This window comes from Xyrauchen texanus, chromosome 4 (genome assembly GCF_025860055.1).
Source record: "Xyrauchen texanus isolate HMW12.3.18 chromosome 4, RBS_HiC_50CHRs, whole genome shotgun sequence".
Classification (NCBI taxonomy): Eukaryota; Metazoa; Chordata; class Actinopteri; order Cypriniformes; family Catostomidae; genus Xyrauchen; species Xyrauchen texanus.
In genome coordinates, this window is record NC_068279.1 from 35761545 (window position 1) to 35774148 (window position 12604).

Here is a 12604-nt window from a genome sequence, read left to right on the forward strand (position 1 = left end):
ATATGCAAACAAATGAATATCATATTATTGCCTTTTTATGATTTGCTAATGCAATATTCCAAATTTGTAAGTGCTTTGGATAAAAGCATCTGCTAAATTAATAAATGTAAATGTAATTATTGCATTTAGTCCTTTCTTAGACCTAACTTTTCTTAGCCTTTGCAATTACTTTTAACTAATTGGTCTCAAGTTAATTTGTAGTGAATGTATCATGTTACTTCCTCTTTAGTTCACAGTTTTTCTAGCAAAAACAAGAGGGGTAGCTCCTCATTAACTTTAGAGATGTCCCACTAATTTTGAGAGTCAAAAAGTGGATGTTAACATGGTTTTAGTGTCATAAAATCGCTTGCTAACCTTTTCTATTTAAAGTTATATCCAATTTGATAACTTAGTTGCCATGACAACATAATGCAATAAACCTTGTAAGCCTGGTAAACACTTAAATAATAGAAGTATTAACAGAAGAATTTATGTAAGTGCTTTTATAAAATTGTAAACTTGACATTTCTGCCTTTTAAACACTCAAAAAATATACCCATTCAGTTCCACCTTTGCTGTAACCTTAATTTAAACCTTGATGCTTACAATTATCAAGCATAAATCATTAAAAAAAATCTTTTATAGATATTTATTTTCTTTCTATACAAACTGTGTGGGCAAAGCTAGATGCATAGCTTTTGCTTTTTGCTAGATATTTTAATAGGAATGCTGATAGATATTTATGTTACTTTACCAGCCTTCCACAAAGCAGCACGCATTAAATTATGGCTGTTTTAGCGATTTGTAGTGCTTCGTCTCAAATTCAGATTCCTTTCCATAAATTTAACCAGATTAAACATCTTTGACTGAGCCAGCTGTTGAAGAGCCGCCACATCACAGCAAGTTCACAAATAAAATGGGCAGAAAAAACTCATCCAGAAGCAAACATAGTAGCATAAACAACATATGCTTATACTCCCATGATTTGAGTAGCGGTTCCTCTCTAATACATTTTATCACAGCTGAGTGATATGCGCTGCAACGGTGGCATTTCTCCCATCTGCCAGTGTTGGGCCTACAAGACTCATTATGAGCCAGAGTGAGACAGCACTGTTGCACCCTGGGTGCATTTTTCTGGTGTTTGAGTTTGAGACAAGCTAGATGGGTTGGTATCGATCACGTGCAGTCTGCATACTCACTTCCACATCAAATTCTCTCATCGGTATGTGGAGTGATATTTCAATGTTCTCCTCATCTTACCAGACCCCACTTTTCTCCGACACAGCTCCCCACAGCTTTCGCACTCTCTGTGGGGTTGGAAGATGGGGATATCGGAAGGATCTGTAGAGGAGAGTGGGGGTCAGTCCTGTAGCGGTGAGCCAAAAAAGCCTTAAGCCTGGCTCAAGGGGGCTTATGCTGTTACCTTGACCTTTCTACCAGGGACTACATTTCACACTGAAATTACCATTACCATGCTGCTTTCCCCCGAGGCCTGCTGTCAAGTTCCCTCCTCTGGGGTTAAAAGCCATCATGGCATGAAACCGGTCCTGCATGCTTAATGAATGAGACACGTGTTAACCACAGAGTGGACTCCGAGTAAGATACAGTTCGCCCCCATCCCCAGTGAAATCTCCATCCAATGCTGCATAGGTGCACTTGCCTATAAGTCGATGTTCAAAAGGATGGTTCAGTCGAAAATTAGTTACCCTCATGTGTTCCAAACCCTTATGACTTTATTTCTTCTGAGAAACACAAAAGGTGTATTTTTTTAGGAATATCCTGCCCGCAATTTCCATACAATGAAAGTGAAAGGGGACTGGGGCTTTCAATTTCCAAAATGACAAAAACAAAATACCATAAACGTATCATAAAAGTGTTTCATATGACTCCTATGCACTATATTTGTTCTGAAGCCATGCACAGTGTGACGAACAACCCAAAATTTGAGTAATGTTTCACCCTAAAATCCTGTCCTTTGCTGGAGCTTTCAAATAAAAGTGCTATTTTTTTCCAATTATATTTTGTTAAGAAACACACAAGAAACAATGGCATTTGGCATCAACATGACATTTTTGTAGTCCATACAGCTTTTGTTGTGAAATTAAGAGCTTCCGTGGAAGTGAATATTTTCAGTGAATTACAACTTAAATTTCAATCTGTTCTTTATACACAGCTACTGTATCAGTTGTCTTCAGAAGACTTAGAATATAGTGCATGAATCATACAGAACACTTTTATGATACTCTTATGTTTCTTTTTGTCATATGGAGCTCAGAGTCAGTCCCTTTTCATTTTTATTATATAGAAAAATATAATACAATTATTTTAAAATGCATCTTTTGTGTTCCACAGCAGAATGAATGTCATAAAGGTTTGTAACAACACAAGTGTGGGTAAATAAGCTTAAATAAGGGTTAAAAGGGGTCACTCTGCTCCATAATAAAATTGACGGTTTGAATGTATCTTCAGAGATAATCTGTACTTATATTGGCATTAACTTTAAAATGGCAGTTTTGTTGGCTATTAATCTAAGGTTGATGTTTAGATTTAAGTAATGATATTTTTACCTCAAGTAGTCTGGAAAGCTTCTAAAGCATTAGAAAGACATGCAAGGAAATGAGAAGCTGTGGGGTGCCACAGCAAATACAAACACATTTACTGCTGGTTTATTTGTCTTTAATTCCCTCCCAGGTGGGGGCAATCAGAAAGAAGTGACAGCTGTCATTCTGAGATGACCTCCAATGAGCTCTGTGTGTGTGTGTGTGTGTGTTTGTGTTTGTGTGTGTGTGTGTGTTTGTGTGTGTGTGTGTGTGTGTGTGTGTGTGTGTGTGTGTGTGTGTGTGTGTGTGTGTGTGTGTGTGTGTGTGAGAGAGAGAGAAACCGTTACACCCCCGAGGGCATGATGCCAGTGTTCATTGCTGCCACTTGCCAGAAATTCAAAGTGACAGAGTGCCAAACAAACAAGCATATGAACCCAGGTGGATGTGACTTGCAGCCATTAACACTTATTGTATTCTGTCTGAACGGAGAGCAATGTATGTAAGACATGTCTTATATCGTCACATTAGAGCAGTCAGCACTTACGGAGAACAGATATTAAACAAATTAATGTTCATTGTATCACCTCATGGCTCATTTTCACACATTATACATTTTGTTCACAACAGCTCAGAAAAAGTGATGTGTACAAACAACATAGAATCACAAAATTATTGGCACAGATCGATGTTCATTTATTCAACAGCTGTTCATCAGTGTAAAATTATTACTTTGCAATCTGTGGATGCATCTTTATAACACAACTTATAGTTTTACTGTAATTATTTTCTTTCTTACGAAACATAAATCTGAACATCATAATGATATTTAACATTGTTTACTTTATATGTATTTACATAGATAATGGAAAATAAAAAATAACCTGATAAGAGAATCTTAGCATGTGAAAATAATTTGCATTTATTTATTAAATCTGAAGTATTGTGTTTTGCAGAAGTAAGGTAACATTACTTTTGCCGAGTTTGACATATCGGTTGTCATCAGTTCTCAGATTAGAAAATGTCATAAAGTATCAGCCTGATAGTTCAATATCTTAATTTTTTTTCAAACTATTAAAATTGCCTTGGGGTTTCTCAAACCACAAACTCTATTTTAATGTAAAACTATTTATCATAATTAAAGACATCTTGATTGAGAAATTCCTGGAATGTGTGATGTTGAAAAGACGACATTGTGTAAGAAATACAGTAATAAATAAATGCATGAATAAAAGTGTATGCATTTTAGGGTTAACGATTATAGCACCTTAAATCAAGGGGTTTCAAACTGAGGCCACAAGAATTTGCTTGGAGAACCACAAGAAATTTTAGTGAAAAAAAAGTTCAAATAACAATAATACTACTACTAATAATAAATGTTAAATAAGTAAAAATGTTAACTGTTAAATAAAAATAAATGTTTCTCTTTAGGTTTATACATGCACAACAATATTACTAATGGTTTGTAGAAAAAAAGCTGTGCTGTCAATTTAATACTAAGTTTTATTTAAAGTTTATTTATTTTCCAGATATTATAAATATTTTAAAAAAATCTGGTGTAAAACAGATGTGCCATGTTCGAAAGACATGTAATATTTGAGTTCATGTTGTTTTTTACAAATTGTTTGAAAACATTTATAACATTTTGTAAAAAAAAAAATATATATTATATGAATATTAATTGCAGCTACATGAATGTTTAAGTCAAGAATATCAAGATGTTTTCTCATGGTTGCACTAAATAACCTGAACCAAATGTGCCTTTTTAATTAAAATATTGATATTTAATGATTTGACATAATTATGATTTGTTTTTAAATCTTCACAAGCAGTGGGTCTAAAGAGATATTCTCTGTTTTAGGATTTGTGTCACATGACAACAAAATGACAACCTACATGCTGGTTGTGCCACATGACTTTTATTTGGTGGATTGTTTCACTGCATTTAAAAAAAATAAATGATAATAAAAGATTATTCAGCACAACTCATGCCATCCATTCTTTTTTCCTTCCCTTATTTTTTCAGCTTTTCATGAGACTTTTAATTTTCTTCCTGTCTCCAGACAGTTTCACCACATGACATTTTTTAATTTAAGCCCAGAAAAAAAATATCAAAATGACTTTGAATGACTTTTGTGTGAATTGCATTTGTAATGTATTTGTTGATAATTTAATAGACACAGACAAAAAAAATTTGTGGCACGTCCGCTAACTTTTTTTTCACAAAGTATAAAGGGGTTGTTATGCAAAAAAATTGATAGCTGCATTTGGGGTTTTTTTGGCATTAAAAAGTTTGAAAAATCCTGCCTTTAACAACTCCCTTTGAAATATGCACTTGTGCATATTTAAATGAAAAATAATTTTAATTATTGCACTTGTTTATTGTGCAATGAAAAATACATTTGTAAATGTATTTTTCATTGTCTCATCTGCTGATCTGCAGCAGTAGTTTAGTAAATACTCTACATGAATGAGAGAGAGAGAGAGAGAGAGAGAGAGAGGAGAGAGAGAGAGAGAGAGAGAGAGAAGGCTACGAGTTGATGGCATGAAGCTTTGTAGCATTAGGAGAGAGAATGTGTGTCCCCATAAATAAGCCCAGACTGTGGGGTCATCTCTCAGATCAGCGATTCTGCAGGGAGAGGTTGTTGGTTGGCCACGGATGTGTTAAACCACAGGAATAAGGCAATGTGATAAAAACAATAGGTGAAAAAAGGCCTTTCATCTGCAGAGTATGCCACTGATGTTGGAAAGCAGACCTGGGAGATAGCTACAGTATGTGTACTCGGAGGGGTGTATGACACATACAACACACACCCACACATCTTGCCCTCCTGCTATGAATGAGCCCGGGTGGGGTGAGGTGAACGTCAGAAACAAGATGGTAAGCCCAGCCTCCACTATTGACCACCTCCTGTCTACTCACCGTCATTCACCCCGTGTGTGTGTGTGTGCGTGTGCGCTTGTACAGGTGTACACTTGCCTACTCTATGGAATTCATACATGTCATTCTCGTTCCTAAAACGATTATGTGTCAACAATTCACCCAATTTGGTTCCTGCTAAATTGGGCTGTGAACTCATCATTCCAATCTGGAGAATTATGCAAGAATAAAATGCAGCTCTTACCTGACAGTGCGGCTCAGCCTACCATTGCAAACGGCTGCTGGTCATGTGATAAGTCGACCCTGACCAGTTCAAAGCTGCTTCGGTGAGAGACCGATTGCTGGCAGCTAATCATTTTAGCAATGCCTATGAGCAGGGGCACAGCTCAGAAGAGGTAAATGTGTGTGGGGGGTTCTCTTTCTTTTTTGCTTTCTCTCTCTTATCTTGCTCTCCATGTCTTAATGCTGGCCTTCCTCCGCTGAACTCAAAATGAACCTGGCTATGTTGTTTATATATTTCATGTCTTCCTTGCTTTTTTACAGAAACGTGTTCTTCAGTCAAGCTCTGCATTGGTCCGCGGGCCTTGCTGCAATCGGTGATGTGCACAAGGTTAGCTTTTGAACCAGTCTATCATTATAAGCCTGTTTTCTTTCAAGAATTTTCAAGAGTGCATTGGGATTTATACTCATTATTAGTGCAACACGGCTAAGAGTGATTAAGCCAGAGTTTCTTGATGTTCCCTATTCGTCTAAGATTTAAGAAGTAATTAATTTATAAAAGTGGATCTACAATCAGATATCTGGATTAAGTAACCCTTCTAGTTCAGTGAATCTTCCAAACAATGGTTCTGTTTCAGACTGATCTCCCTTTGACCCCATTTACACCTGATTTTAAGATGCATTTTTGGTGATCCGATCACATGTGGTCAGTACTAAATACTGTTCTAAAACGTTTTGTGATCGAATTACAAAAATCACATACAAATGTGGTCAAAAATGCATTTGACCACATCACATTTGAGGTGTAAACACCAATCCGTCCTGTATGCATCCCGGCAGCAGCAGAGCACCACCCTCACCTGTCAATCAACCGCTGCGCAAAAACAAGAGTTTAAACTTTGCCGGTTATGAGTGGTTTAAAAGGAAATAACTGTCTGATCGTAAAATAAAAAAAAGCATATACAGGGCTCTACAGTGCAAGTATTTCACTCGCATTTGCCCCTAAAAATAGATATGTGCGAACTGGAAAAATTATTTACGAGCACAGTGTGCGAATAAAGATTACAAACATAACCCTCCCCTTTTAAGATATTTGTTTAAAAATTACAAAACCCACATTCCACAAGCGGAGTTTTCTGTGATGACACGGTCCAGTCAGAGAGAGAAAGGTGAACAATGGAAAAAAGTAGCGGTATAGGCGACATCGCATTTTATTTTAAGCGAAAAAGAGATGAGGAGAAAGAGGAATTTGGTGAGGGGTATTTGCAAGGTTCAACTACCGTAATTTCCGGACTATAAGCCGCAACTTTTTTCCCACGCTTTGAACCTCGCGGCTTAAACAACGATGCGGCTAATATATGGATTTATCCCGCTTTCAAATTTTATAAAAAAAAAAACAAAAAAAAACATTCTGTGACGTGCTCAGTTTTTTTGGCGGCATGAAGCTTTCATTAGACCAATGAAATTGCCGAACGGGTTAAGGTCAAACAACTTTTTTGTTTACTGTTTAGATTAAATCGAGCGCGCTCAAACTTTCCATCATTCTGATTACGGTAGTCATTTTGTCACCCTCAAGACACAGAGAAATGCATATGATGCAGCTTTCAAGTTGAAGGCGATTGATCTGGCTGTTGGAAAAGGAAATCGAGCTGCTGCACGGGAGACGTTGGAAACGCTTCAACTAAAGCTGAGACTATTCAACTCCGACACCGAAGGAGATGACTTCAGTGGTTTCATGTGCACAAGAGGAGGAAGATAGTGACCAATGACTTTCTTGCTAGGCTACTGTTTACTGCTAATTTTTTGTTACAAGCCGTGTGTGGCAGCGGGGGCGTGGTCAAGCGCCCGTCCGGGAGAGAAAAGCGGTAAGGGCGCTTACACCTGAGCTAATGTCTAACACCTGTGTCTAATTTCAGTAAGCGTGGGGAGAGCGGCATAAAAAGGCAGCAGAGAGAGTGTGAGTGAATGAGAGAGTGAGTGACACACGCACGCACGCGTCAGTCTAGTGTTGGCGCATAGAAGACCAAGAATTGAGAAACTTTATAAAATTGATTGTAAACATTGCTGTGGCCATTAAAAGCCTTACCTGGAATGTCAAGTGCCCTGCTTCACGTATCCTTCTTGGGAAAACTGTCACACTGGCACCAGTGTGACAGTTTTCAGCACTTGATGTAAGCGCCCTGTGGAGCGGAGGGGGGCGGGGCCGGTCGGAATATCGCGCGCCCGGTCCCCAATCAGCCTGATGAGGCGCTGAGGATAAAGCGGCGGTGACGATTGTTCGAGAGAGAGATTACGGACATGTCCGTCATGTGTGTTGTTTATGTGTTTTGAGTTTCTCATTAAAATATAATTTATGTTGACAAGCGGTTCTGCCTCCTCCTTGCCCATCCTTTGGAAGACAGGTGTTCCTAATAATGTCCCGGTTTCGGCACCAATGTAACACAGTTGAAGGATGGGCAAGGAGGAGGCGAGAACCGCTTGTCAACATAAATTATATTTTAATGAGAAACTCAAAACACATAAACAACACACATGACGGACATGTCCGTAATTCTCTCTCGAACAATCGTCACCGCCGCCTTTATCCTCGCGCGCCTCATCAGGCTGATTGGGGACCGGGCGCGCGATATTCCGACCGGCCCGGCCCCCCTCCGCTCCACACGCCCTTACCGCTTTTCTCTCCCGGACGGGCCCTTGACCACGCCCCCGCTGCCACACCATGTTTCGTTAAAGCTTATTTATTTTTGTTACAAGCCGTGTTTCGTTAAAGCCTGTGTAAAGTTAATTTGTTTCGATGTACCGGTAGGCACCTGCGGCTTATAGACAGGTGCGGCTTATTTATGTTCAAAATAATATATTTTTTTAAATTCAGTGGGTGCGGCTTATATTCAGGTGCGCTCAATAGTCCGGAAATTACGGTAATGAAGTCTCTTCACAAGGTTTACCGGAGACGGCTAACGTTAGGGATGCTGAGAGCAAAGCTACCGTGACCACAGCTGTCACTTCAACGTCCACTGTAGCCGGTGAAGGGAGAACCTATAGATTCAATGCAAATTGTCTCAAAATGTTCCCATGGCTAGAGTTCGAAAACAACGTCATGTTCTGCAAATATTGTAGAGGGCAGAAACAGGTGGGCATCTCGTCCTTCGTGTCAGGAAACCCGCATCTGAAATAGTGATGGGTCATTTACGAACGAGTCGGCTCTTGTAGGAGAAGGTTGGGAATTGTTACATTTATATGCACTTTGTTTATATACATTGAAACGTTATACTTTAAATGCACACGTGAAATAACATCCTTCATTTTTACATTTATTTCAATTTGTGGGATGCTGCAGTTTTGCTAATTATTTTTTTTTCTTTGATATGGTGCATTATTCTATTATCAGTAGGCTACTGCCGCTACCTACATGCATACTACGCAGTTTGCGTAGGGCATCAACTCCCTGGGGGGGGCACCATCTTACCCTAGGATGGCACCAGAAAGTCCACCGGCTGCCCTTACGCGTTCGCTATACGTTATTCACAGACAATCGCTTCACGCTCGTATCACGTGTAGGGCATCAATTTGGCCAGCGGTGGCCTTGTCTATTATGCTGTTCAGACTGTATTCGTTTTGAATGGTTAGATTTATATGCACTTTGTTTATACAATAAGTTATACTTTAAATGCAAATGCTTAATAGTATTATTTTTCTTAACAAATCAATGCATTTTTAGAGTGTAATTACATTTAATAATTTAATTCGAATTGTTTTAACACAAATTATGAAAAGAGCCGGAATGCCCATCTCTAATCTGAAAAGAGATAGTGTAGGGAAACATCTCACAGCGGAGAAACCATCAAGCTCTGTGTCAGCAGCCTTGAGGAGGCAAGTGCTGCAGTCTGAGGAGGAGAAGAGGAAGCAGCTGAAAATAAAGATAAACATTGCATACTTCATTGTGAAAGAAGAACTTTTCGTCAAATTTGGGCCGCTTATCAGACTCTACCACAAAGTTTACATGAATCCCACATACGACAATGTGCGGAGATGATCGGTCAAATTGCTGACATAATGAGAGATCGCTGGCTGACCTCTAAGTATGCCAGACGGTCAGCATACAAAAGCAGCTGGACAACTGATAGCCTTTGATTTTAGTAGGCATGGGTTTAATATGTGATTTGGGAGCAGGGGCGTGTCTAGAGCATTTTCGGGGCCATGCTGGGGCACTGCCTCCAAACGGGGTGGCCGCCAGTGACCAAAAAAAAAAAAAAGCTAAATTCTACAGTATATTATGTAAATCCTATTGATTTTATAATTTTTTTAACTTGAATAAAGTTACTTGTAAACAAATGTAGTAATAAAGCAAATTTTTTTATTAATTTAGTTTTTTGTCATCCCTGTATATATCCATTAAGTTAAATTTGAGAGCCAGTGTTTATTTTTTTTAGTGTTTTCATAAAACTAACAAGTTTATGAAATAAAAGCAATTTTAATAATGAGCAATTTTAAAAACCCAGAAGCAGAAACGATGTCAACTATTTTCTTTTAATTAGTTTGGCCATTACAATATACAGTTGTTTTATTCACAATCTCTTTCAAATAATAATAATAATAAAAAAAAAAAATCCCCCCACTGTAATAATTCAAATGGTTTGGCCAAAACATCACAGTGTTTCATTCAACATTTCTTTCAGATTAATTACAAAAAAGCTGAGTAACACAGAGTTAAAGTTTTAGCACTGTAACAGTTCAAATGAAAACACCACAGTTTAAAAATATAATATGGAACCATTACATTGTGCTCTGCTAATATATTAAAGAACAGTCTTTAGTTTAGAAACAATAAAAACAGTAGCAGAAAGAGAGGAAAACAGTCGAAAAAGAAAGAAGGCAGACCTCAACTAAAACAGCTGGATTCTTCTGTTTCGGTGGTGACTGGCAAGCTCACCATTATTATTTATAATGGTTTCAGAGTTATTATCTATATTGATTAAAAAATAATGGTATTGAAGGTCTTTCAGTGTTGGATAGACATATACTTATAAGTCAGTTTGCTGACGATACAACATTGTTTCTAAAGAATGAATATCAAATTCCATTAGCTTTACATTCTATTAACCTGTTTTCTAAAGCTTCGGGGCTACATTTAAACCTAAACAAATGTGTAATGTTAACACTGCATGAGTTTCCTTTGCAGTCATTATCTAATATACAAATTAAAAGGGAAGTTAAATATTTGGGGATTATTATTTCTAAAGATAAAGATGTTATGGAGAATAAAAATGTGTTGAATAACATAGATAAATGTAAGTCCATATTGAATAGATGGCTGCAGAGGGATCTTACAATTTTTGGAAGGGTTCTTTTATCTAAAATGGATAGTTTGTCCAGACTCATCTATCCAGCCTTCTCCTTGCCCATATCGACACGAATGATTAAATTAATAAATAAGGTGAATTTTAAATTTATTTGGAGAAATAAGTGTCAGTACATTAGAAAGGAGGACATGATTAAAAAATATGAAGACGGTGGGGTGAATGCTATCGATTTTGACATTATGAATGGTGTTTTGAAATTGAAATGGTTAAAATCCTTCATTCAAAATAGCCACTCCTTTTGGTTTATTGTCCCCAATGCTATCTTTAACAAACTGGGGGGAATACACTTTCTGTTATGTTGTGACTTTGAGTGCACCTTGTTACCAGTTAAACTTTCAGCCTTCCATCAGCAAGTGCTGCTCTATTGGAAACTATTGTTCAAACATAACTTCACTCCTCACAACACTCCAGTTTGGAATTAGTAGATATATAAAATTTGGCAGAAAATCTGTATATCTTGAGGAATGGATATCTAAAGGGATTTGGGCTATTGCCCATTTCTTGGATGATAATGGAAATTTGTTACTGTATAGAGAGTTTTGTGAGAAATTCCAAGTACAGTGTACCGTTAATAGTTTTAATAGAATGATTAATTCGCTATATTAGCTATACCAATTCCTTTAAGATTAATGGTTAAAGAAGACATGTTGTACTCCAAAATCTCCCCAGTACTGAGACAGCTCTCCTTAGAAGGTTATGATTTTTGTGATAAAAAATTTACAAATAGAGTCATTAGAAAAAATGATAGTTGTTACAGGCTTATTACCCAAACCCAATTAGACGGGAATACGTGCTTAAAGATTTTAATAAGGTTGAAATAAAAAAAAAATCCTCCACCTCCTAAAGCTAAGGAGGTGAACTTCAAAATTTTAAATGAGATTTATCCTACTAAAGAATTTTTAAGATTGAAATTTAATTTTGATGTGAATAATTGTGTTTTTTGTGAAACAAATATTGAAAATCTAGAGCATGTCTTCTTTGATTGTGATCTGGTGCAACCCTTTTGGAGTGAAGTGCAGAATTGGTTAAGGTCTAGGTGGGTTGAACTCCCACCTCTCACGTGGAAGTTAATTAGGTTTGGTGTTTGTCTGGAAAACAAAGATTGTGATTTTGTTATTAATTTCTTGTTATGTTTTGGAAAGTTTTTCATTCATAAATGCAGATGGTTTAAATCTAAACCCAACTTTAATCACTGGATGAATGAGGTTAAACTCTTGTGCAAATCTTTAAAATTTGTTAAAAATCAGAAAGCCCTTTGTTATGAACGAGCAGCGAAGGCAGACGAGGAGATGCGGATCCAGTTGCAGTTCAACTTTATTTCATAAACAAACAGGCAAAACACAAAGGAAAACCCTCAATGGGGAAATAAACAAAACTAGAAAACACGGGCAGGGAACACACACCAGGCTAACAACATTCAACGAACGACAAGGAGTGAACAAAAAGCAGGGCTTAAATACACAGGGAGTGATAATACAAATGATAAACAGGTGTGAACAATGACACAAAATGGCAGTGAAGATGGCAGGAGGATTCTGGGAAGTGTAGTTCTTAAACAAAGACAAGTGAACACGAAGGCTAACAAAGAGACTAAGGAGCTACACAAGGGACAAAAGTGAAAACTAAGG